The sequence below is a fragment of the Branchiostoma floridae genome, chromosome 16 (assembly GCF_000003815.2).
Source record: "Branchiostoma floridae strain S238N-H82 chromosome 16, Bfl_VNyyK, whole genome shotgun sequence".
NCBI lineage: Eukaryota > Metazoa > Chordata > Leptocardii > Amphioxiformes > Branchiostomatidae > Branchiostoma > Branchiostoma floridae.
In genome coordinates this window covers 4,886,963-4,910,429 of record NC_049994.1, presented here as the reverse complement: position 1 = coordinate 4,910,429, position 23,467 = coordinate 4,886,963, and the positions used below count along the sequence as shown (strand labels likewise).

Sequence of the window (23,467 nt, the reverse complement as noted above, 5' to 3'; positions counted from 1 at the left end):
TAGTGGGAAATGTTCTGTCTATTTCATGGAGGGATGACAAAAAGATGCTATTCAAGAGATAACAAAATGATGAATGGGGACAATTTTGAGAAGGGCATGCTCAATTTGAGACAAATCGCACATACAGGAAATACAAGACAATTCCATATGCAACAGGGCTGTTTCCAGCTTAAAGCTTTCTTCTGTCCCTCTCATTGTTTGGGAGCCCATGTTGTTGATTTTCCTTGTTGAATGTGTCATTTTAAGCCTATGATTAGGCCACACCAATTTAATTTCTTGGTTCATGGATTCGCTCGCTCCTATTTTTTGGAAAAAAAAAATAAAAATAAAAATTACCACTCAGCAAATTTTCACCATTAATGAAATCATTCACCAGCTTTCTGGTGTAGCAAATTGGCCTTTATATTATAAACTCCTTAAAGTGTGGGTACAGGTGCTGTTACTGTACAATAATAGTGTTTTTGTACTTTTTTCAAGCTGAAAACTTTTTTTCTTTACACTGTATGTTTTGGATTAGCCGTTACCTTTACCCCAACCATTTTACAATTTTTATTTTTATTTTTATTTCGCCCTTTCGCTCCATATTTTTTATGAAAAAATCCGTGAACCAAGAAATTAAATTGGTGTGGCCTTAGTATGAATGTAGTACACATAATTATAAGAAGTATTTTTCTTGTCATTTTTGGGATGGATGGGGTAAGATTATTTTCTGTCCCAACAAGCAAATTTCCGTAGGACGGAAGAACGGGTCTTGGAGACAGCCATGATATGCAATCTATAATACAACACACTATATAACTATAGTATGTACAGATTCTGAATGGTTTGTGCATTGTTAAAGTACGTTTTTTTTCTCTTTAAAACTAGGATACCTTAACAGGATACTGGTTTTTCTCCTCTGAGGGTAAAGAAACAATATTACTTTAAAGGTCACTTAGACTGTTCATTTGCATTCAAGGACATGTGATTATATTTGGCAGAGATTGGAAGATTGAATCTTCGAATCATGACATTTATTGCCATTAACAAAGTTCTACTGTGTTCTAATCCATTTAGGAGACACATCCCTTGTAACCCTACATTTATTATATGATTTTGTATATGATATTTTGAATTTCATTTCACAATTTTGATGCCGTAAGTGCATTGAATTTCTTTCAGTTTACTCTGACCTGGGATGGGACATTTCAAATGCCGAATTTTTACTGTGTGTCTAGCCTGGTTAAATATTGCTTATAGCAGCTCTTGTGTCCAATCATGATTATATTTAATGCTAGTATTTAATGTTTACAAATGTACTACAATTGCTAATGATTATCATCATCATCTTCATTACCATGATTCCTTCTATTGAACCTGGAAGGTTGAGCATCAAAAAGGACAAATACCCAATCATATTTCTTATCTATTGTTTGTTCTGAATAGGAAATATGATACCCGACCTCGACACAGAAAATATGATTGTACAGTCAAACCTGCCCAAGTCGACCACCCGGGGGACCGGAAGAAAACGGTCGATTTGGACAGGTGGTCGCTGAGAAGAGTATCGACTCAAAACATGCCCGATGCAAAGTATAAATGGTTTCCGTTGTGTTTAATGGCAAATAGCAAGCGCACTGCACGCACGCAAAGAAGCAAGGTCTTTAATGTCAAAACAACACGCACACTGTAAATTGTAAATTTAATCCCAAGTTTTTATCGAGTTTTTATACGATACAGTGTTTTAAAGCTCAAGTATTTGTACACTAACGTATTAGACAGTAAGGGAACTTTGATGCTACCATAGAAGCCTTTATGCGTCGCTATGTTCTTGATCTGAAATAACTACGGTGTACCTTTCGAATTCGATGCCCGGTACGTCCCGATAGCGTACTTACCCAAGGGTGAATGTACAGTACAGTTGGACAAAAGCACTCACACGTACAGGTCTTCCTTAAAAAGGTATGAGCTATACAGAACTTTCTTGAAAAAGTATGAGGCTATATACGTTTCAGCATTTTTTTCACATTATAATGATATATATGTATCTTTTTAAAGTTCTGTAACAACTGAATTCGGATTTTCTTACAACGATTTCGGCACAAAATCGCGCTAGTTATTATCAAAAATCGATGAAAACCTCAATTTTGAAAATAATGCGGTCGTTATGGGCCCCAATTTGGGCCGGTCGCGGTCGCGTTGGCCAGGTGGTCGTTGAGAAAAGGTCTCTTAATGCTTACGTCAATGGGAAAAAAAATCGGGACCGAGAAAAAGCGGTCGAAATGGCCAGGTGGTCGCTGAGAAGAGGTGGTCGCTCGGGCAGGTTTGACTGTATCTATCTAACAATCTGACATGACTCTGTTATGCCTCTTGTTACAGTTGCACAGAGGAGAAATTTCATTGTTCTATAATTGCTAGCAATTAACATCGTCATCATCACCATCATTACCATAATAATTTTTATTGAATGTTAAAGGTTGAGAATCAGAAAGGACAAAAAGTAATACCCATTGTCATATTTCTTATCTATTATAGATAAAAAAAAATATATCACCTAACGAAGGAAAATCTGTTCAAATACCTTATGTCATCATCTAACTACGATATACTGGAAAAACTCTGTAAGCTCATCCACGCATGTTTTAAGAAGAGAGAAGAAGCATGTAAACTGTAGTATATGTATAGCTTTCCGATTACTTTCTATGTACCAAACTGACTGCATTTAGCCCCAATGGGGCATGAATATGCAATAAACTTCATTGTCATTATTTGTTCTGAATGGGGAATATGGTTCCTGACACAGAATAACTGTAAATGCAGAAATGTTCTCGGTGGATTAATATTCGCGGTTTTCGTGGCGGCCGCTTCACCACGAATTTAAAACCACCGTGAACAAGAGACTACAATGCATGGTGCTAATGCGAAATTAAAACCACCGCCAAAAGTCCATTTTCCCGCTACCGCGAAATTAAATCCCCGCGAACTTAAATGCATTTACAGTATATAACTGCATCTATTTAACAATGTGACATGAGTCTTATAATGCCTCTCGCTTGTTACACAGATGAGGGAAATGTCATCACTATGACAACAGCAGTCAGAAGAGACCTTGCTGGAACATCCTGGAAGACCTGAAGCTGAAAGTCTGCATTTTCCTGATTAAGGTGAGACATTAGGGGATTCTGTCATGCCCTTTATGTACCAGGTAGTGGGGATTAGGAGCTGGGATTTAAGACATCAGGTGGTTGATGATGAAAAAACAGACAATAACTGAATAAGGAGGTAGGTTGGTACCAAAACATATTTTATGATAGATCTGTGTACCCTTATACAATACCAGTTCTGAAATCTAGTGCTTGAGTTAAACATATATATCATTTTTTAGGGGGGTGTTTAAGAAAAAGATACTGTAAATGCAGAAATGTTCGCGGGGGATTAATGTTTGCGGTTTTCGCGGTGACTACTTCACCGCAAACTTAAAACCACCGCGAATACTTTTCTATTGTGGTATAAGACTGCAGTCAATGGTGTTACTGCGAACTTAAATCCACCGCGAAAAGTCCTTTTTCCCGCTCCCGCGAAATTAAATCCCCGCAAACTTAAATGCATTTACAGTGTTTGAATGTGACGTCATAGTAATAAATCACATGTTGCAGAATGCAGCAATCGAGTACTGTAAATGCCTTCAAGATGGAGATGAATCTTGATTTGTGGTAGGGAGAAATGTATTGGTGGTGGTTTTGTGATTGTGTTATAGTCACATACTACATGTGTAGAGTTATCAGGTGAAGCAATTACAGCAAAATACGCGAACATAAAACCACCATGAAAATTTCAAGAATTACTGTAACAGTATATCAGTCCTTGAGCGTATCACATACTATATGCTCTTTTTCTTCATTGCATTTACGGAAGATAGGGATTTTGTGAAGGTAAAAAATCTTAGCTTGCATAGAATAGCTTCCAATATTTGTCAGACTTGGCTTCATTTCTGCCATACGTTCAGTTTTGTACCCAATACTTAACTGCTAGAAGACTATGATCATACAGAAGACCTTGACTTTAACTGTCTGTCTGACATTGACATTGGGTATGCTTGTCACATGACTCTTACATGCCCCTTTCAAGCCTCGTTGCCACAAAGTATAACTTTCAGCCATCATACATTAACCGCCAGCTTCCCTTATTGGACAATCCGTCTTGTGCAGAGACTATAGAGCGCTGCATAAAGTGCACTATCTGTGGGAAACATATTTTGCTTATTCACGGATATGGCTTCCCAGTGTGCGGAGATGTTCACTGCTGTGTGGATAATACCCCCCATTCATCAAAACTGCAAGCTAAGCAAAGGAGACAAAGTAATGGCAACCTGCCCGCTATAGGAAAGAACGATTTACCCCATCGTAATGGATAAAAGATTGCCTCCGAAGCAGTAAAATCAGATTGAATGGAAACATTCCCTCCGCAAACTACATGTCTGTTGTGTGGGTTTTATATTGGCAATGTCATGAAATTTGGGTGTTCTTTCCCGTTTGAATGACTATCTGGTCTTGCGCTGATGACAAGTTAATCTTGCTTTTGTCATTATTCTAAATCTCTTCTGGCTTTGCCATCGTTTTATAGCATGTAGGTATGAAATGTCCAAGCCACTTTGCTTTGCAATTTCGCATGCGTCATCTGCTTTGTACAAGCGTCGTGGTAATAAAAAGTTTTATAGGGTGCATAGCATATAAGCAAAGTTTCTTCAAAGAAAAATATTTTTGTTTGGATGTTACTATTTGTACAATCATTAATTTTGAAGTTGTGGCACTCACATTTCATGTCAGACTGGTAAGATTTAATTTCTAAAATTTGCAATCTTTGCACCAGTTTTTTGGGTTTACTCTTAAAAATGCCTCTTGCACTTTCTGAGTATGATTTATTGGCAATTTCTGAACATAATTTTCCATCTTTTACTAATGCAAATGATGCACACAAATACCCTTTTTATTACAGTGTGATGATCTTAGTATTATCCCTCCAGATATTATTAATGGAATAGCCCTCTATCGTAATGCCATAAACTACATGCGACACATTCTTGCAAAGCTCTTTCACTGGATAAGGTATTTATGAAAGCATTGAAAGCTCTGTATGCACCTAGTAAAAAGCTTCTGTATTACTGTAAATGCAGAAATGTTCGCGGTGGATTAATGTTCGCGGTGGATTAATGTTCGCGGTTTTCGCGGTGACCACTTCACCGTGAATTTAAAACCACCGCGAATATTATTCTATCATGATATTAGATTGCAGTCTATGGTGTTACCGCGAACTTAAATCCACCGCGAAAAGTCCTTTTTCCCGCTACCGCGAAATTAAATCCCCGCGAACTTAAATACATTTACAGTATGTGCCACTGCCTTCTCAGCACTTTCTGAAAGAAGTGGCGAGAAGCCAACTGCTTATTGAAATCTGCTATATCATTGCTTTTGAAGTTCAAGGTAATTTAAAACATTTAGACTTCTTGTGAACATGAGCCGTAGCAGTGATAGATATACATGTATTTCATTTTTATTTATTACATATACTTATATACATTGAAATTTTATTTGCTATTTGTTGTTGCTGTGTGTGAACAGTTTACTGTAACTTATTGTAAGCTATGGATGGATCCTTATGATATTTTGTCTAGAGGGTCTGATATTTGGTAGATGGGTAGGGGTCAATAAACCCAAGGTCAATGACTTTCTAAGTCTTGCAGCAGAGCTTCCAATTTCTATATATTGTAAGTTGTAAGTGTTGTGGACTAACTTCTCTTAATGGGGAAACTTAACCTATCAAAATCTTTTGTAAAGACCAATTGCAATTATCATTCCCTCTCAGTCTGTCGCCAACATCACTAAGACTTTTTGCCATGTTTGCAATATTCCAAGATTATCTGTGTTGTGCAGGTAGGAAGAGAATCCATTACCGTACAAAGTAATTAATGCACCATACGGCCTCTAAGCCCTGCCAAACTTCAGAAACTCAATGTTTTATCTAAGTACTCCCATCATTCAGTATCAAAGACCAATATTCTGTTTTGAAGACCAATAGCAATTATTCTATCCATCCTTCTAACGTCTACCCCTGTTGTCACTTACATGTGTTAGACACTTTTTGCCATGTTTGCAATATGCCAAGTTTATCTGAGTTGTGCAGGTACATTTTGTAGGAAGAGAATCCAATATCGTACAAAGTAATTAATGCAGCATATCAAAGACCAATATTCTGTTTTAAAGACCAAATTATTCTATCCATCCTTCTAACGTCTATCCCTGTAGTCACTTACATGTGTTAGACACTTTTTGCCATGTTTGCAATATGCCAAGTTTATCAGAGTTGTGCAGGTACATTTTGTAGGAAGAGAATCCAATATCGTACAAAGTAATTAATGCAGCATATCAAAGACCAATATTCTGTTTTAAAGACCAAATTATTCTATCCATCCTTCCAACGTCTACCCCTGTTGTCACTTACATGACGTATTAGACACTTTTTGCCATGTTTGCAACATTCCAAGTTTATCTGTGTTGTGCAGGTAGGAAGACAAGCCAATATCGTACAAAGTAATTAATGCACCATACGGCCTCTAAGCCCTGCCAAACTTCCGAAACTCAATGTTTTATCTAAGTACTCCCATCATTCAGTATCAAAGACCAATATTCTGTTTTGAAGACCAATAGCAATTATTCTATCCATCCTTCTAACGTCTACCCCTGTTGTCACTTACATGTGTTAGACACTTTTTGCCATGTTTGCAATATGCCAAGTTTATCAGAGTTGTGCAGGTACATTTTGTAGGAAGAGAATCCAATATCGTACAAAGTAATTAATGCTGCATATCAAAGACCAATATTCTGTTTTAAAGACCAAATTATTCTATCCATCCTTCCAACGTCTACCCCTGTAGTCACTTACATGACGTGTTAGACACTTTTTGCCATGTTTGCAATATGCCAAGTTTATCTGAGTTGTGCAGGTCGGAAGAGAATCCAATTTAAATATCATCGTACAAAGTAATTAATGCAGTGTACGGTCTCTAAGCCCTGCCAAACTTCAGAAACTCAATGTTTTATTTAAGTACTCCCATCGTTCAGAATCATACCTACCTGTAAGTGACTGCCGATTGATTTCCTATGGCTCTCGCCTCCAGACATGTCCAGGCCTCCACCGGGTATGGTAAATTATTTGGACAGCTTGTCATTGCAAAGAGAATATATAGTTATGGATGAGGCCCCGAAGGATATGTACGGCTATGCTTGGTAAGTGGTGGGGTCTCACGGCTCAGTTCTAGACAGGTGTGAAGTTATGTTACAGAAAGTTATATCTGTAGTGTGAAAGTAGTGTCACAGGTGTTAGTGGCATCAGATGGCTGAGTGGTTATGCTAAAAAAAAAAAGTTAAAGTTTGCCCATGCATCTACAGACGCGTAGGGTGGCACCTATCCCCACTTCGAAGCCCTTGGGCCACACATGTGCAAGCCACTACACAGGGGGCTGGTCCGCTGGTAGTGATGTGTGTTTAACTTCCATACTCTTTCTCATTAGTGCTGAGTGCTAAGCAGAGAAAGCAGCATGTACCATTTTTAGAGTCTTTGGTATGACTCGGCCGGGGATTGAACTCACGACCTACCGAATGCAAGGCGAACACTCTACCCACTTGGCCATTGCACATTGGTTATGCTAGAGGACTCGAAATCAAGGAGTTGTAAGGTTGATTCCTGGCTTTCTTGGCTTGACTTCATGTTCTTGGTGTGCAAATGCATGGGTACCTGACTGGGGAGGAAAATGCAGTGGAAAAGGGTAGCCATAACTCCTTCGGGCTTAAACTCCTTGAAGCGTTAATGTGAGATCGGCGGGCTGACAGCCTTGGATCCCCCAACAGAACTCGCTAGCTACCCGATCCTGTCTGGCCCCCAGGGTAGAGGGATCAGTGCCACTTTCTACGTACTGTAGGGCTGGGTACCGGTGTGACAGCGATCTCGCCCCCCCGGGGGGCAAAATCACTAGCGTTTTCGCCCCCCTTTAGCATTTTCGCCCCCCCCCCCCCCAAGGAGCAGCTGGTTACTACATATTACAGGTGCGCTACCTGGTACTATACTGCACCTGGGGAGTAACGTATATGGTGTGTTACCTGGTACCTATATGGCACCTTATTGCCGTACCGTAAGATGTCATACCTCAAAAGTCCATACTATATTGTTCGCTGCAAACATGACATTGAAATGAAAAAGACAATTTTTGCAGCTAAGGTGGTATAAAAACAGAGCTACTGCGAACGTATAAATCAACACCGTCTATGGTATGGAATACGTCAGCTATATGTTTTCAATTCGTCACAGTGTTTTCTTTCTTGTGCTGGAAACATTTCCAAAGCACTAACAAAAACACACGTGAATAATAGTTTCTCATTATAAACACTATCTACGCGCAAGTTGATATAGCTGTTGATAAATGCTACACAAACACTGGTAAAGTACCAGTCTTAAGAAACACGGGTAAATGCATCAGTTCCTAAATACTAGAAAAAACAGTCATGTTGGAGGTGAAGATATCCCTTGGCCAGGTGCATATACCAAAATGTGCGTTATTCTGATTAATACCTAATATTTGCATAATTAATAAAGACATTACATAGTTCTTTTGTGGTCACTTCATGGTAGAGACTTCATATTGGAGATATATAGGTTGTTTGAGGACAGGTGAATACAATGAAATACATCTTATGTCAAGACTCAGGTATATGCAATTGTGGGAATACAAGGGACCCAACCCTCCTTGTCTGAAACAAGTTCAACTATCTTATTACCATGTAATTACGTTAATATTGATACTATGAATTGAGTTATGTATCAAACTCGTGTACTTATATCATTCTGAAACTGCATTTTGTGATTTATACCAATCAACTTCTAAAATGTCATGTAAACCCGTTTTTTTTGGGGGGGGGGGGCGAAATCGCTAAAGGGGGGCGAGGTAGGGGGGCGAGATCACTAGCCGGGGAGGGCGAGATCGCTAGTGATTTCGCCCCGGGGGGGGGGGGGAGATCGCTAGTGATTTCGCCCCGTGGGGGCGAGATCACGGGGGGGCGAGATCGCTGTCACACCGGTACAGAAAATTCAGGTCCAGGTCCGGTTTAGGTCCAAAGGATCAGATCCAGGTCCGGACCTGAACCTGGACCTGATGCAGTATGACTCATACCAATGGTCCATTCCACTACAAAGAAATCTGTTTGGTGGAGTATTAGACTTACACTGGCGTTTTAAAATCCTACGACGCTAACTGCACCTGTACGATTGGCTGTAAAACTTGGTACAAATGACTATAAACTCTACCCTGCTTCACTCTTGTTTTCTTCCACTTGCAAGCGCCGAAACGTGTGAATGCCTGATCAAATAATCTGTTAATTTCCTAAAAGGTCCAACATCCGGTCACCTAATTTTTTCAGGTCCGGTTTTTCTGGACCGGTCCAATGAGAAAAACCGGTTTTGTACCGGTACGCTGTATCGGTACCCAGCCCTAACGTACTGTGCTCTAGAGATGATAGATAACAACCCACTGCCCTTACGTCCTCAAAAAGGCTAGGAACTACCTTTACCTTAAGTTGAGTGACCTTCCTTGCAGGCTAAGCATCGCAGATACAGAGTGGAGGTAGAGACACTCAGGATGTATCGCTGTAATGGTATAGACTTTGTAGTGGATCTGCATGGGGGCAAGGGGTATTTAAACTAATAAAAGATATTGAAACGTCTCACAATATTTTACGGTTAACTACATTGAATTCCACCCACCTGCAGATGAATATCAGTTTTGAATTCATGTAACCCATATTTTTTTATTTTTTTATTATTTTTTTTTGATTTTTTTTTTGGATACAGACAGAGAAGGACCTTTCATCTTACATGTTGTATGTTCGGAATTTTAGTTGTAAAAGGTAATGTAACCCATATGTGACACAGAATAAGTCCCCAGTACAAGCTAGTGTGTTTGCCCTGCTGACACCCTCCCAACACATGCATGTTTCAAAGTTACAGAGACTTTCAAACGTTTCAAGCAGAACGGTCAAGATCAGTCAGTCCGTGTAGACTTTCCAACAGCACTTTGCACTTTAAGATGGATTTGCCAAGGAATAGGATCACGAAGAGTGCATACATAAGTCATCTTCCTCAGTGTTATACCACCCATATATCCTAGCCATTCAGAATTACCATGTTTGATGGCACTTAGCAGTTTGCCCTTCCTGAATGACTTGGAAAGCACTTCAAAGCGCAAAGTGGAAACTTTCAAGAGCAAAAATTGTCCAAACCACTGGAAGATGGCCAAATCCATTACTTCCGAGCCCCAGTTGTAAAAGCTGCAAAATGGTTTCAATATATAATAGAACTGGAAGTGCGTAATATTGTACCGTCTGCAAGTTTGTGCCGAGGAAGGTGGTTATTTAGTATAAATGAGAAAGCCCAGCGAGCTACCACGAGCTCCCCATTGGGTGATGGTGGGTGTGAGGAGAAATCTTGGAATACAGCGGCACTGCCGACCTCTATTTCCTGTGAGCCATAATGGAATGGATTGATTTTATAATTACGTGCATGGGGAGTCGCTTTGAAGGCCGCCTCGTCTTTAACAACGTGACTTATACCGCAGCTCCGACGCAGGTGCTCGCGATCAATCACGGAGCGATCTTTGAGCGAGCCGGTTCGAGGACGACCTTTTCGAGGGAGAAGACTGATGGGGAAGATGAAGAAAGATTAGGGGAGGCACAGAGTGTCATGATGTGTTGATGATGATGTGTACAGGTTTCTCATTGCCCTCTTGAGATGTCTCAGCTTACATTAAAGCCAACATGAGATGGTACAGGCTGAATACGGATTAAGGCACGCCATCATGGTTACAGGGGGAATTTCCATTAATGAATGTTGGGAGGGTTGTTTTTGCAATCTGATGGTTGTGATACTGCCTTATGATGATTAAAATGGAAGAACCCCTTGGGTCTGCTATATTATATACTGCACACGTACATGTACCTGTATATGCCTTAAAGTTTGTGGCAATTTGATTTATTGTAAGGAGAAAATGGAGTGTTTATGGTGATTTTTAGTTTGCTGTTTAAACAAGGGCGTATGCCAACTGTGGTTTCAAGTTTGCATTAAAGAAGTTAAAACCATGAACTTGAAACTGCCACAAAAATTTCAGCATTTACAGTACTAGTATGTGATTACATACCATCAACTACCAGGGGAAAGTAAAAGGAGGTTTTCTACATATTTTACTTGGTGGTAGGTAAAATACCACCATTTCGTCTAAGGAAGTCCATACTTATAAATGCCTGTGTGTCACAGATAAAAAGGAAAACATATGACGGGGCTATAACAAGACACATCAGCGTAAAACATTTTATTGCCATTCCAGAAAGTCGTAAAATATGCCTCCGTCTTTCGGAGGAGCCGGGAATGTACGCGGGAATCCAGTTAGGGCATGAGATTGTGCCAACAGAAAAGGAGTGGGATTGGATCTTAACTGATGTTGTCAGAAGATCCCCCAATTTGTCTCCCGTCAATTCCGCACTAGGAGATCGCGTTCTTACGCACGCGGGGACATTATCGGATGGTCCTTCTCCGCCTCTGTAGACGCCATAAATCCCGTGGAACCGATAGGCTTTTCCCCCTTACTGAAGGCCGTAACAAATTACGTCCACGGTAGGGAACTAATGCTACACCTGTCTTTGTCAAGCTGGGAGGTTTAAGGGCGTCCAAACTCTGTTTGATCCTCTTCCCAAAGCTATAACTCAGGCATGTGACTGTGAAAGTGCTTGGTGCAATGCCAAAGTCTGTGTTGACACTATGATTTTTGGACAATTTGATTCTAAAGATTCTTGATTCTCAAAGTTGTGTCCAAACTCTGTTTGATCCTGACCTCTTCCCAAACCTATAACTCAGGCATGTGACTGTCAAAATACTGGGGGCAATGCCAAGTGATTTAAAGTCTGTGTTGACACTAACAACATTGATTTTTGGACAATTTCATTCTCGTTTCCCAAAGTTCTGAAGAAAAAAATGAGCCATGTCTCTTTGAAATACCTCAGTCATTGACACCTGCATATTCGTTACTGATTGTCTTCCATCAAACCAAGGAGGTTAAAATTGATCAAACCAACATTGACTCATTCAGCCAGTATACTTTAAAAGAATGAAGATGAATATTGTCACTGACGGATTCTGGCACTGACGGTGGCTTAAGACAGATTCCACAGTATACAGATTCTAGAATATTAAGACCGTATTTATATATAAGAAACATTCGTCAGTCGTAAAGGGTAGCATCATTTGATTGAGATAGCAGATGGTGGATCTCTCGTTGTAATATGTTAGACAAAGAGCTACATATCAGAAATGCAATGGAATAATCATAGAGACATCTGCATCGTTGATGTATTTTTTGGCAGCAGCATTCCTTATCTCAAATGGTAAGGTGGCCTTTGTTCCTGCTCAAATTTCCGGCATCATTGCCTCAAGAGCCTTGGGATTTTTCCTGTCCTGATAAGGATAACCTTCTACAGGTTCTCCTGGTTGTTTGCATCACTATCTTAATCTCATCACTAAAAAAATGCATATGTAAAAATAATCCATGATAAAAAGCCTGTGCACTGCTTTAACTGTGTAGCAGGATGTATTGTGGGTAATATGTCAAAGTTGAAGGCCCCTGATACTAAAAAAAACAAGAATTGATCACCTTTTAGTTTTTCACATTTTACATATTACCCATAATGTATCCTGCTGCTCATGTGCAATATGAGCTGTGAACTGACTTGTTTTTCTTAGATCAGGTATATATATTATACATGCATATACAATTTGTATATCATCTTTGGTACCCTTACATTTAGAGTGAACCTTTTTAGCAAAGTCAGTGTGTGTAGAATTGAATAATGATTATTATAGTTTTGCCCAAATTCCTGCCCGAGGTCTAATTGTAGTTAACCTGAAAGGAGGCAAACAAACATAGTGTAGAACAGTATACATGTAGAATATGTCTATTCTAGTCTAAAAGCTAACTCTTAACTGTAACTAACTGTAACTATAACTAATTAAATAAGCTGTAATTATTAGAGCATTTACTGTAAATTATGACTGAAATGGGGAGGGGGGCATGTGATTCAAACGTGCACAAAAGTTTTAGGTGAAACTTCAAAGTTTCTCATATTATAAAGTAGGAGGAACAGTTACTAGATTGACACATTATTATAATCTGGAAACTTTTGTATCCCCCTCATCCCAGCTATAAGAAGTTGATGTGCCGCCATAAATTTGTAATATAAGAAGCGGGTAAAATTGCTGACCTTAGGGCGGTGAACTCAGTGATTTGTGACAAGAAGCCCTGAGCTTGAGATTTGCAGAGCCTCTTGCTGACAACTTAATGTACTGCTGGCCTCCAGCCTGAAAATTGAGATTTTCCATCAAATCCCCCTGTCTTAGAGTACTGGGGAGCACTTAGGGCAACCGCACTGTCTGACAGGTGCCAAAACTGCAATCTGCAGCTGCATTGTTACTGTAGGATTGTCTCTGTAGCTCAACTGGTAGCAGCCTCATAGCTGAGCTCATGGTTTCAATTAGTTAGTAAGTCGGGTTCAATCATTGTGCCCATCTTTCAGAATGGACACAAAATGGAGTCCTGTTTTCTAGAGGGCAAGGGCAAGAATCCCGCCCTATGAAAATACATTGTATACCCTGCTACTGAAACAGCAAGGAAATTTGCTGACCTATGTGTGAATGAACAAATTTGGTTACAAGTCTTCTCTCTTTCACTCTACAATTGATTACCCAGAACAACAAGTGGGAGACTTCTTTATTTAGCTAGATTTTTTTTCCCTACAACTTGCACGTACTCATACTGGATTTTTGACAGTGCCACACACCGCACGTTACATTGTAAGTATGTTCAAATTATCCGATAGAAGCCTGTGTGATAACAGTAGAACCCCATATGATAACCAAAGTTATTACCTGGTCCAGAACACCTGTATCATGGAATTGGGATGACAGGAAATTATTAACGGATGTGTGCAATGATATAGCTAATTGCGAGCAAATCCCCCCTATATGCAGTTTGTGCATCTCAAATTCGTCTGTTGTACATTATCTCCCACCACAGGCCCTTATGTAATAGTGTTTGTCTTGTTTCCGCCCACCCTCATCTCCAAGGTCACCTTGGACATGAACTGCTGACTTGTCTGTGCTCAGCAGTTTTCATGCAGCTAATTTATCTCTGCAGGGAAATGTTGCTGACTTCACAACTTGTGGAAGTTACTCTCTGGTGTTCAACGTCTTTAGCAATCAACACTTCAGAGCTCCTAAGCCAATACTGTATTGAGAGTAGCACAGCCTTTCTGGTCTCATTTATGTATTACTCCGAGTAGGTACCCTAAAAGAGTTCTGAGCCATAAAAATAAACGGATAAACCGACATGTGTTTTTAATGGTGAGAAATTACCTTTTAGCCAGTCTAACTGATCTCGAACATGAGATTGGTTGAATGCACCCATGTAAAATATAACATATTTGTTTTATTGAATTGCTTTCAATGCAGTTAAAAAAATCATGAATGAGACCTTCTACTAGAATGTAATGGCTTGAAATGTTGAATATGATGCATAGTGTAAAGTATGATTTGAAAAGAAACAAAGCAAACATTAAACCTTTTTAAAAGTCCGTTATTCATCTATGAAATTTTATTGAGCACGGGTTCATTGTCTACTGGAAAGGGGACGTACATGTACATAAGGGTTGTTCTATGACAATATTCTCCCTGCAAAGATATTCTTTTGGCAGCGTTCTACCAAGCTACCAAAGTGATGGATTCATTCTATCCCCAACATGGCATACAGGACACGCAAGGTTTAATCTGATGTATCGTTTGACCTACATCTAACTCTCGCTGGATTTGCGGAGATTCATTCTGGATGTGGCCCTCATCACGTACTTACTCGTGATCGTGAAAGGTTGCGTAGCAATTCCAGCGCAAATGTAGGTCGCGATCTGCGTTAGGAAAGCGGCTTTTGGTACGAAAGGCTGATTTACATTCCAAAAGAGGATTGGTAACTGATGTCATCTGCCATTCACTTTCATAATCTTGCAATTCATCTTTTATACATGTATGGAAAATCCATTTTTTTCTTGACCATTAAATGTCAAGTTCCTGTAGATTGAAATATTCCATCTAAAGTTTTTGGCCCAGGTAACACAATCCCTTCAATGTACTATGAGGGAAAGATTTCACATTTTAAACATTTTGCATCTCTTCATAAACAGGTGTAAAATTTTTATCATAGTTTTATTATAGTTGATCTTGTCCTTGAAACAAAGAATATTTAATGCCATATATTAGTAACAACATGTACCTGGAATGTACTATGATATGAAGATAGTAGGTATCTTATATTGATGTTTTGTTTCTCTTCATAAACTCATAAAATTATTATCATAGTTTACTATAGTTAACTTCTTTAAAGTAGGGATAATGATATTTTATGCTATGTGCTACAACATGTAACAAATGTGTAGTATATACCTATTGGGTGTTGAACAGAATCCTGTAGAACCGTTTTCAAGGCCATATTCTGGACTATTTCACGACTCATTTGTACGCGTGCGTTTAAAGAGAGCCCGTTCCTCGCAGTAAATATTTTGTGAACATCTGCAATCTGCAGGCATCACTAGAAGAGAGGAACATTACTGTTTTGTGACTTGAATGTCTTATCAGTTTGACAAACTACATGTGTTATAAGTGTTGAAAGTTCAAATTGTTAGTGCTCTTGACAAGAATAGTTTATCTTTGGCCCACTCAACAACATGGTTTTCAGAGCTGTTAATCCCCAATGTGCTTTTAGGTCATACCAATATATTTCCTTGGATCGCTGAGATTTTCAAGTAAAAATTTAGCAAGCAGTCATAATGAATTCAGAAGGCTGCGAGCAATAAGAGCAAGAAACAGTCGTGTGTTCAAGTACCAGTCATTAAAGATTGATGTGTTTCACCTCATGATCACCTCACCTCACCGGTCCCATAGCCTCACCGGTCGTAGGGGCAGCAATGCCGTCAACGTAAGTGTTTAGAAATTTGTATTTTCGAAGAACTGTTGTGGAGTGGAATTTGTTGCAACCAAATATTGCAAGAGCATCGTCACTGGACAGCTTTAGGGCTGACGTGATAGTTGATTGTCCTCATTGGCACACAGCATAAGAAGCCCTGAAACAAGACATTGTAAAAGTACTTACCTTTATTTCAATCTCAAAAATTCTTCTCCACCAGAAAGTCACAAGGGTATACTAGCTAAACATGGAAAGAAAACAGAGGGTCAACCACCTCAAACTCTCGGCACAGCTGATTCAAGTAAACAAACCTCACCTTTGACCCAGTTTCACTCCTGTAGCCATCCGCTGGACCCAACAACTCAGATCTATCACTACGCCATCAAAACTGGTCAACTGAAGAAATTTTGACCAAAATATGAAAGATAAGACCCTAGTTGTCACTTCTAGCAAAAAAAAAACTCAAGGTTGGGCAAAAATTTCCAAAGAAAAGAAGGATTTTCAATGGGTTTAAGTAGGAAGTATAATCGTCTTCCCATTTTTTGCTCCCTACCACGCAACTCAACTGTGACGTCAGCCCTTTAGACAATCCTAACAGCAAGATGTGCAAAGGATAGGTATGACAGGTTGTCAGCATGTTGTTCAGTGTAATATAACCAGCTGCTGTCATGCCGCGTGCCTGCGAAGCTGGTGTGTTCTGTTGAATCTAGTACATGTGGTAAACCTGTATCTTGATTATCATAATGATACATATATATTGACTCCCTTAAACTATGTTTGAATATATCAATTTTTTTCAAAGAACCAACAAATAAAATTGTTTGGCGTCATCTACCAACTTTTTGTATATTCCATTTGCCCTTTTCATGTGTTATAATCATAAGAATCCATCCATATGCCAAAAGAAGATTTGGATCTCTGAAATATGTTTAAGTCACAATCTGATAATGACAGCAAACTTTTCTCTTTATAACAAGCAACGATATCATCTACTGTATAGCTTAGCAGGCCTTCGTGCCAAGGCTTAGAAGCAAGGAGATATATAAAAGTTTTATTGGCTGGGTATTAGGATGTCTATCTCCTGTCTTCAGCCTTCTAGAGGGGAAATGTAATTATTCTGTGGGAAGTGTAATTAAGTTTAGCCTTACCAGAAGTAATATTAGCTCCTTACGCATCAGTCCAGATTTAATGAGATTTTGCCTGTACCCGAGGGAATACTGTCAACCTGAAGTGTAGAGGGTTCATATTAAGAAGGCTATGCAAGATTGAAGATGGGGTATATTGCAGGGATTTAATACTGCGGTAGGTAAGACTTTGGAACAGTTTTTAGTTCGCCGCTAGAACAAGGGGCTATAGGCAGGCAGAAGTTTGTGATTAAGAAGTTTCAGTGAAAACTGCAGAAATTTAAAATATGAAAATTTTTAACACTTACTGTTTTTTAGACTCATACCTTGCAAAGCTCAGTCATACAGTAGACACATACTGGGACACTTTTCTGTTGTGATTCAAATGTATTGAAAGATACACATGTAAAAACCCAATGGAAAACATACATGTAGATAATATCCATGACCAATTGCTCTACCCACAGAAACACAAGGACCTGCCAGCCTACTGTCTGCTATGTTCTCCTCCTAGGAGTGATTGATTACCATAAACTCATGAGGAACACAGTGAAATGACAGTGTCTTAATTGGCGATAAGGAAACCTTTTGGATATATATCCTCCAAAGTAAACATTAGGAACCCTCTGACTAGGGAAAAAAGGAAGATACACACAGGAGATATCTTGTCTTCTGCTGGGTGTGTTTCTCCAGAGTGTTTCCCCTTAGTTTTGACTATTGAACTGAGTTTTGAAACAAAGCTATGCTAGTAAATGAAGAACAGAAGAACAGAATGAAGTAAAGAGGGTTTGTTTATGTTCGAGATGACTGAATTTAAAATTAAGTGCAATGTATCTGCGTAGGTTTCAAGTCATGCATGGAATGCGTATGGAAGAAATCAATCATAGTTCTCATTGGTGCATGCTCATACAGACCTCTGTTGTATCTCCTGAAAAGAATCCTTTCACAAAGTATCAACTAAATGTCAACGACCTATTAGTCCCTATATGTAGATCCTTTAGAATGTAGTATGAAGCCTCTTCATGACCCTTGAACCTGACCCTGAACCCTATGGAGGTAAGGCCCCCATGTCGTGAACAGTCCAATAGTGTTACCTGACCCTAAAGCATTCTAAACATGTTAGTCATGCCACTTTGGTTTGATCTCATCCCCAGGCAGTTGTGATAAGGTTATCTGACAAGTAACCTTTGACCTGCTGTGTCACCTGTGATCCTGATTAGCCTTTCATGTCACAGTATAACCGCATATAGAGTTAGGAAATCTACATCTTATATAACCTGCATGATCTGTATGTGGAAATTTTTTTGTTGACCTCTGAGGTTATGAAATATATTCGCCACCAGCGAAATATCAATTTCAAACCTCTGTGAAGTTCTTATATGTCAGTTGTGCTTTTTGTCAGTCACCCTGCAAAAGGCGTTTTTGTGACCTTTTTGATTCTGTTCCAGTTTATGAATAATTGGGTTCTGAGGAACAAAGCTGTTCGACCTATTTGGGTCAAAAGTCACTCAAGGTACTGTAGTGTTGATCAATAGTCCATTATAGGCGCATGTACTAGCCAAACAGAGAGAATCTCTTATGAGGTCTTTGATGTCGTCCACTTTTGTACCTGACACACATGGCTTACGATTGAGGGGGGTTTGGAGTATGGTCACAGTGGTGAAAAAAGCTCTTATCATGAATATTGCAAGCAGAAGGTCAGTATAATCAATAAGAGTAACACAAAATCCTCACATCCTATTTTGGGTGCCATACATGTAGTATTACGTTACATGCAACATAATGGTCCTTTGCATAAATTGTTCATATTAGATTGCACTTGTACTTTCATAATTCGGCCTTCAATATTAATACATCATTACTTTTAATCTATAATTACAGCTAGCAACAGTGTTATAAAAGAAAATCTATGTGTTTATTCACTTATTGGATGGCCTACAGCCAGTGTTTAAACTTTAACTCCAAGTAATTTGTCTTTATGTACTGAATATGCAGATTCTTTTAATAAGTACAGCTGCACAGGGGTAAGAATTTTTTTAAGTCAATAAAAATTTTGTTATATAATCCTTACATTACAAATTAGGCTTAGAAAGTTAGATGACAGCTACATTTGTCAGCCTCCGGATGTGTATTTGACTTTGGGAGCAATACGTAGCTTTTGACAGAATGTCAGAGAGCCTTTGTTATAAGCTGTAAATACAATGTAGTACATAGCCAAAGATATCTGGTACTCTTTATGTACTGTAGTTGAGGAATAACTATTCGACCATCCATCCATTCATTCGTTTTTTCACCCTCTCATTCCTTTAAACCCTTAGTGCGCATACGGCAGCAGGTTACCTCAATACTGTTTCAGTAGCAGGGTATATTTTTACAGGAAGGAGTTGCTAGCCCTTCTCCTTAAGTTTAACATGCTTGAGGTAGCCTGACTAAAATCGCGCTCCTAGCGGTTGCCCTTACAGTTAATTCCCTTGGAGGGGTCATTAACCCCAGCCAGCCAGAGATTGTGTAAACACAGGCTATTGCCTGAAGCACGTCCTCGAAAACAGGACCCCAATTTTACATCCAGAAAGACAGGTGCAGCCCCAACTGAGATGACCCTCCCAAGATTGAACCGGGTTCTCCCAGCTACCACTTACTTACACCCAGGTGCTCAACTAAGGCTGCTACCAGTTGAGCCACAAGGACATCCCTGATCATCAGTGTGAACTATGAACAGAAAAGTTTACTGTTGTCCTTGAATCCAAGCCAGACGTATAGAAGACTTATCAGAATATTTCCACCTTCGTCCTATACCTGTCAGATAACAGGCAAACCATCAGCAGCACTAAGCTCACTGTCATGAAGAAGGAAATCTTATACATGAAAAAAAAAAGTTTTTTCCTGCTCCTGATACTCTGAGTCAAATGCAGGAATCTACATTTCTATCAAGCAATTGCTGTCTGATCCGTCAGCAAAGTAATACCAAAGTTAGGCCTTCTATGATTATATCAAGATCTGTCATGTAACTCACAAGAATATTTTTGACAGCCCATGATAAGATACAAGTCATGTGCTTCTTATACTGAGTATCTGACTTTCAGTATCACTATGGAACATGTCAGGATATTGTATCTTAGCCTTGCTATGAAGAATCTTGTGTTCAAGGTGCCTCTTACGGGGAGTGAATAAGTGTACATGACAAGCGTAGTTTGTAATTACTATAAACAAAAAACGTATGCTTTGTTGGTCATAGGCAATTTTTCCTCATGGTACAGGGAAAATGTGCTCAACAAATAATGACAAATTTAGGAGCTTTCCTGTAGCTTCATTATGAATGCGCCCATATGAAGAAAATATTTTTGTATTACTTTCAATGGAATGAAAAAACTCATGAGACCTCAAGGCAAGACTGTTGGTACATGGTACATGTATGTAAACATATTATCTAGAGATATAAAGACATCTCAAGGTCCTCAATTACCCAACCATTTTTCCTTACATATGGAACACATTGCTAAGACTTTTCTCATGGTCGTGCATAAGTAGACAAACTCGGTCTTCTGTAGATTGTTTAGAAGATTAAGAAATACGGTATCCAAAGATTGTTTCCATGGTATCTTTTGGTAGGGATTGTTTGTTGAGGGTCAAAAGAGCCCGGGAAAGTTACACTATGTATGTTATCTTTCCGCCAGGGTTGTCTAGATAAACTTTGACTTTGATAGCTGTCTGTAAACATGACTAAACGATCACTAGACAAACCAACGTTTTCCGAGATAAAAGTTGTCTGACAGATCAGTTGGAACGGTTGCTGTCTTTTCATGTGTCAGAAGGCCAGGGTAAAGCAAATGTCACATGTTCCCGACGGCAAAGTACAAACAAGCAGAAAAACAGTCTGTTACTTGGGATTTCAGACTGTTCAGTGGAAATCTTTCAGTTCAAGATACTTGAAGTCTTTGTAGTTATTTTGATGATAGACCTCAGGTAGCCCTTTTTACCTCCATGAAAAATGGAGGTATAGTTTTTGGTCTGTTTGTTTGAATGCGATATCTTATAAACCTCTGGATGGATTGTCATGATATATTGCCATGGTGGTATATATGGGTGATGTTTTGGGTGCATTTAAGATCAAGGTGGATTTTGGACCTCCTGGTGGCCGACCTTCGTACTGCAGCAGGAATTCAGGTTTTTCGTATCTTCTGTCCTGAACGTGTATATATTTTTTTAATAAAAAAAGTGGCTCAGAGCTTAACTTCCATAAAATCACTCTATCTAAAAGCTCTTAAAAGTTTTCTTATTGATATTGTTACCTTAGAATATATATAGCTTTACCATATTGATCTAAGGTCATCATAATATTTGTGATAAACTAATACCAAGGTGCATCGATGAAGATTAGACATCCAGGTAATAAGATGTGCCAAAAAGCAGTTACTCAATCAACTGGATATGATTTTGGAAACAGTCAGACATTTCACTCAGATAGAATCCACTATCTTTCATCAGTGACACTGAAGTGATCTGGAAGAAACCAAAGTGCACTTCAATATTCCACCCAAAGGTCGACTTACATAACCTAATGCCTGTTTGTTTTGGAAGGTAGTGCTGCTATGGTAGCGACAATCTCTTGAGCTGGGATGCTAGACTTGACCCAAATACATGTTTGACAGCAGAGATTCCTGTGTGAGAACTGTGGCTGATGGGTATGTTTGTATAGGGGAGGGGGGTAGACAGAAGAGAAGGTCATAGTTGATCAAGACTGAAGGTCAGTTCTGTTGCCTAATCCTTTCACTAGTTTGATTCCTCTCACCAGGTGGGCATAGTGGAGTCACTCCTACTTTTATTAACAAGGTGAACAAACCAGGAGTACTGTACTCAACAGGACTGTCTACAGGACCTGTCCCTCCATTCCAGGATGGAAATTTGCTTGACTGTTCAAGTTGTTGCAATAAAAAAGAAAATATTACCCTATCTGTCCCAAAAATCTCTACTTCATGACACGAAACTGTTGAAAATCTATTTTAATAACCTTAGATATTCAATAATCAAAAACACAACATTGGTTCCAAACAATGAGGTAGAGACAGCTCTGGTACTCATCAATAAGTTTGTGGCCTAAAACTCAAATTTTAGGGCACAATTACATGGTATGAAGCCTTTTATCAATATGCACCAAATGTCCAAATCATTGCAATCATTACTTTCCATTCAACCTGCTTTTGAAAATCAGTACTAGTAGGTAACTGGTGAGGAAAATTGTAATCTATACAATATTGATAGAAGACACAATAAAGAGTTGTGTCTTAAGTAATATGTATATAAATATAAGTATAAACAAATTTATAAGTTGATATATTTGGCCAGGAATATTAGCCATGTTATAGCAGGCCAGTGTTTCGAATGACAGTTTGCCATTCCCATGGGATTTAGACCTGTCAGTCATCGTCAGTCCTGACCTGCATTTATCTGCTGGAAGTGCAGGGAGTAAAGAGCCTTAGGACACACAGTACATCACACACCGCTTCAAGTGACAACCACAATCTATACAAATGTCCCTTCAGGCTCACAACTAATGCACTTGATCCATACTCGTGTAGCAAGGGAGTTGGCAGCCCAACTAGTGCAGGCTTGACTGACGGTAAATCAAACTCAGGCGGTGGAATATAGTGAATACAGAGATCAAAACAAAGGGTAGATGATTTGTCTTGATTGTTCTTCCTAACAATACTGCTTGTTCTGGAAATAGATTAACCACCTCAAAACAATATAGATTGTTCCAGAGATAGAATAACAATTGTCTTAATTGTTACTTTAAAACAATACAGATTATTCTCCTAACAAATTAAAGCAAACAAGGTGTGAATAGGTTGCAATTAGAAGACATTAGGGGGAGGGGAGTAACATGTGAGAAATCATGTGTTATGTACATATCACCTATTACAGAAAATATCTACTAATAGTTGGTAAACACTGAAACAGATATTTTGTGCTAAACAATTTATCTGTAAAATTATTATGTTAACTGTAGAGTCATATAGATAGACGGTTGAATGCTTTTGCCTCATTATGTAATTTTCTGAAGCATTAATGAAATATTTTGGAGGTACTGTTATCAAATATGACTAAATTTGATATTAACTTGAAAGCAATATGTTAACATTGTTGTTCATCTTTAACACCTAGCACAATTTTCTGCCATTCATCTTTGAAACATGACTGCATTACATGACATTTAAGTTCTTGTAAAGTTGCCAACTTGTATCAAATATCACAGGGAAGGCCCCTG

At 38.9% G+C, this 23,467-nt stretch overlaps 1 protein-coding gene across 5 annotated transcripts in view; it reads left to right on the top strand.

Annotated features, from left to right (window-relative positions):
* The window catches only part of LOC118403719 (protein TANC2-like), a 136,200-nt gene that overhangs the window by 44,767 nt on the left and 67,966 nt on the right, over window positions 1–23,467 (top strand). For all 5 annotated transcript variants that reach the window (XM_035802499.1, XM_035802497.1, XM_035802496.1 and 2 more), the window contains one exon: window positions 3,044–3,143. The gene's annotated coding sequence lies outside the window, so the exon portion shown is untranslated. The remainder of the gene's footprint in view (window positions 1–3,043; window positions 3,144–23,467) is intronic.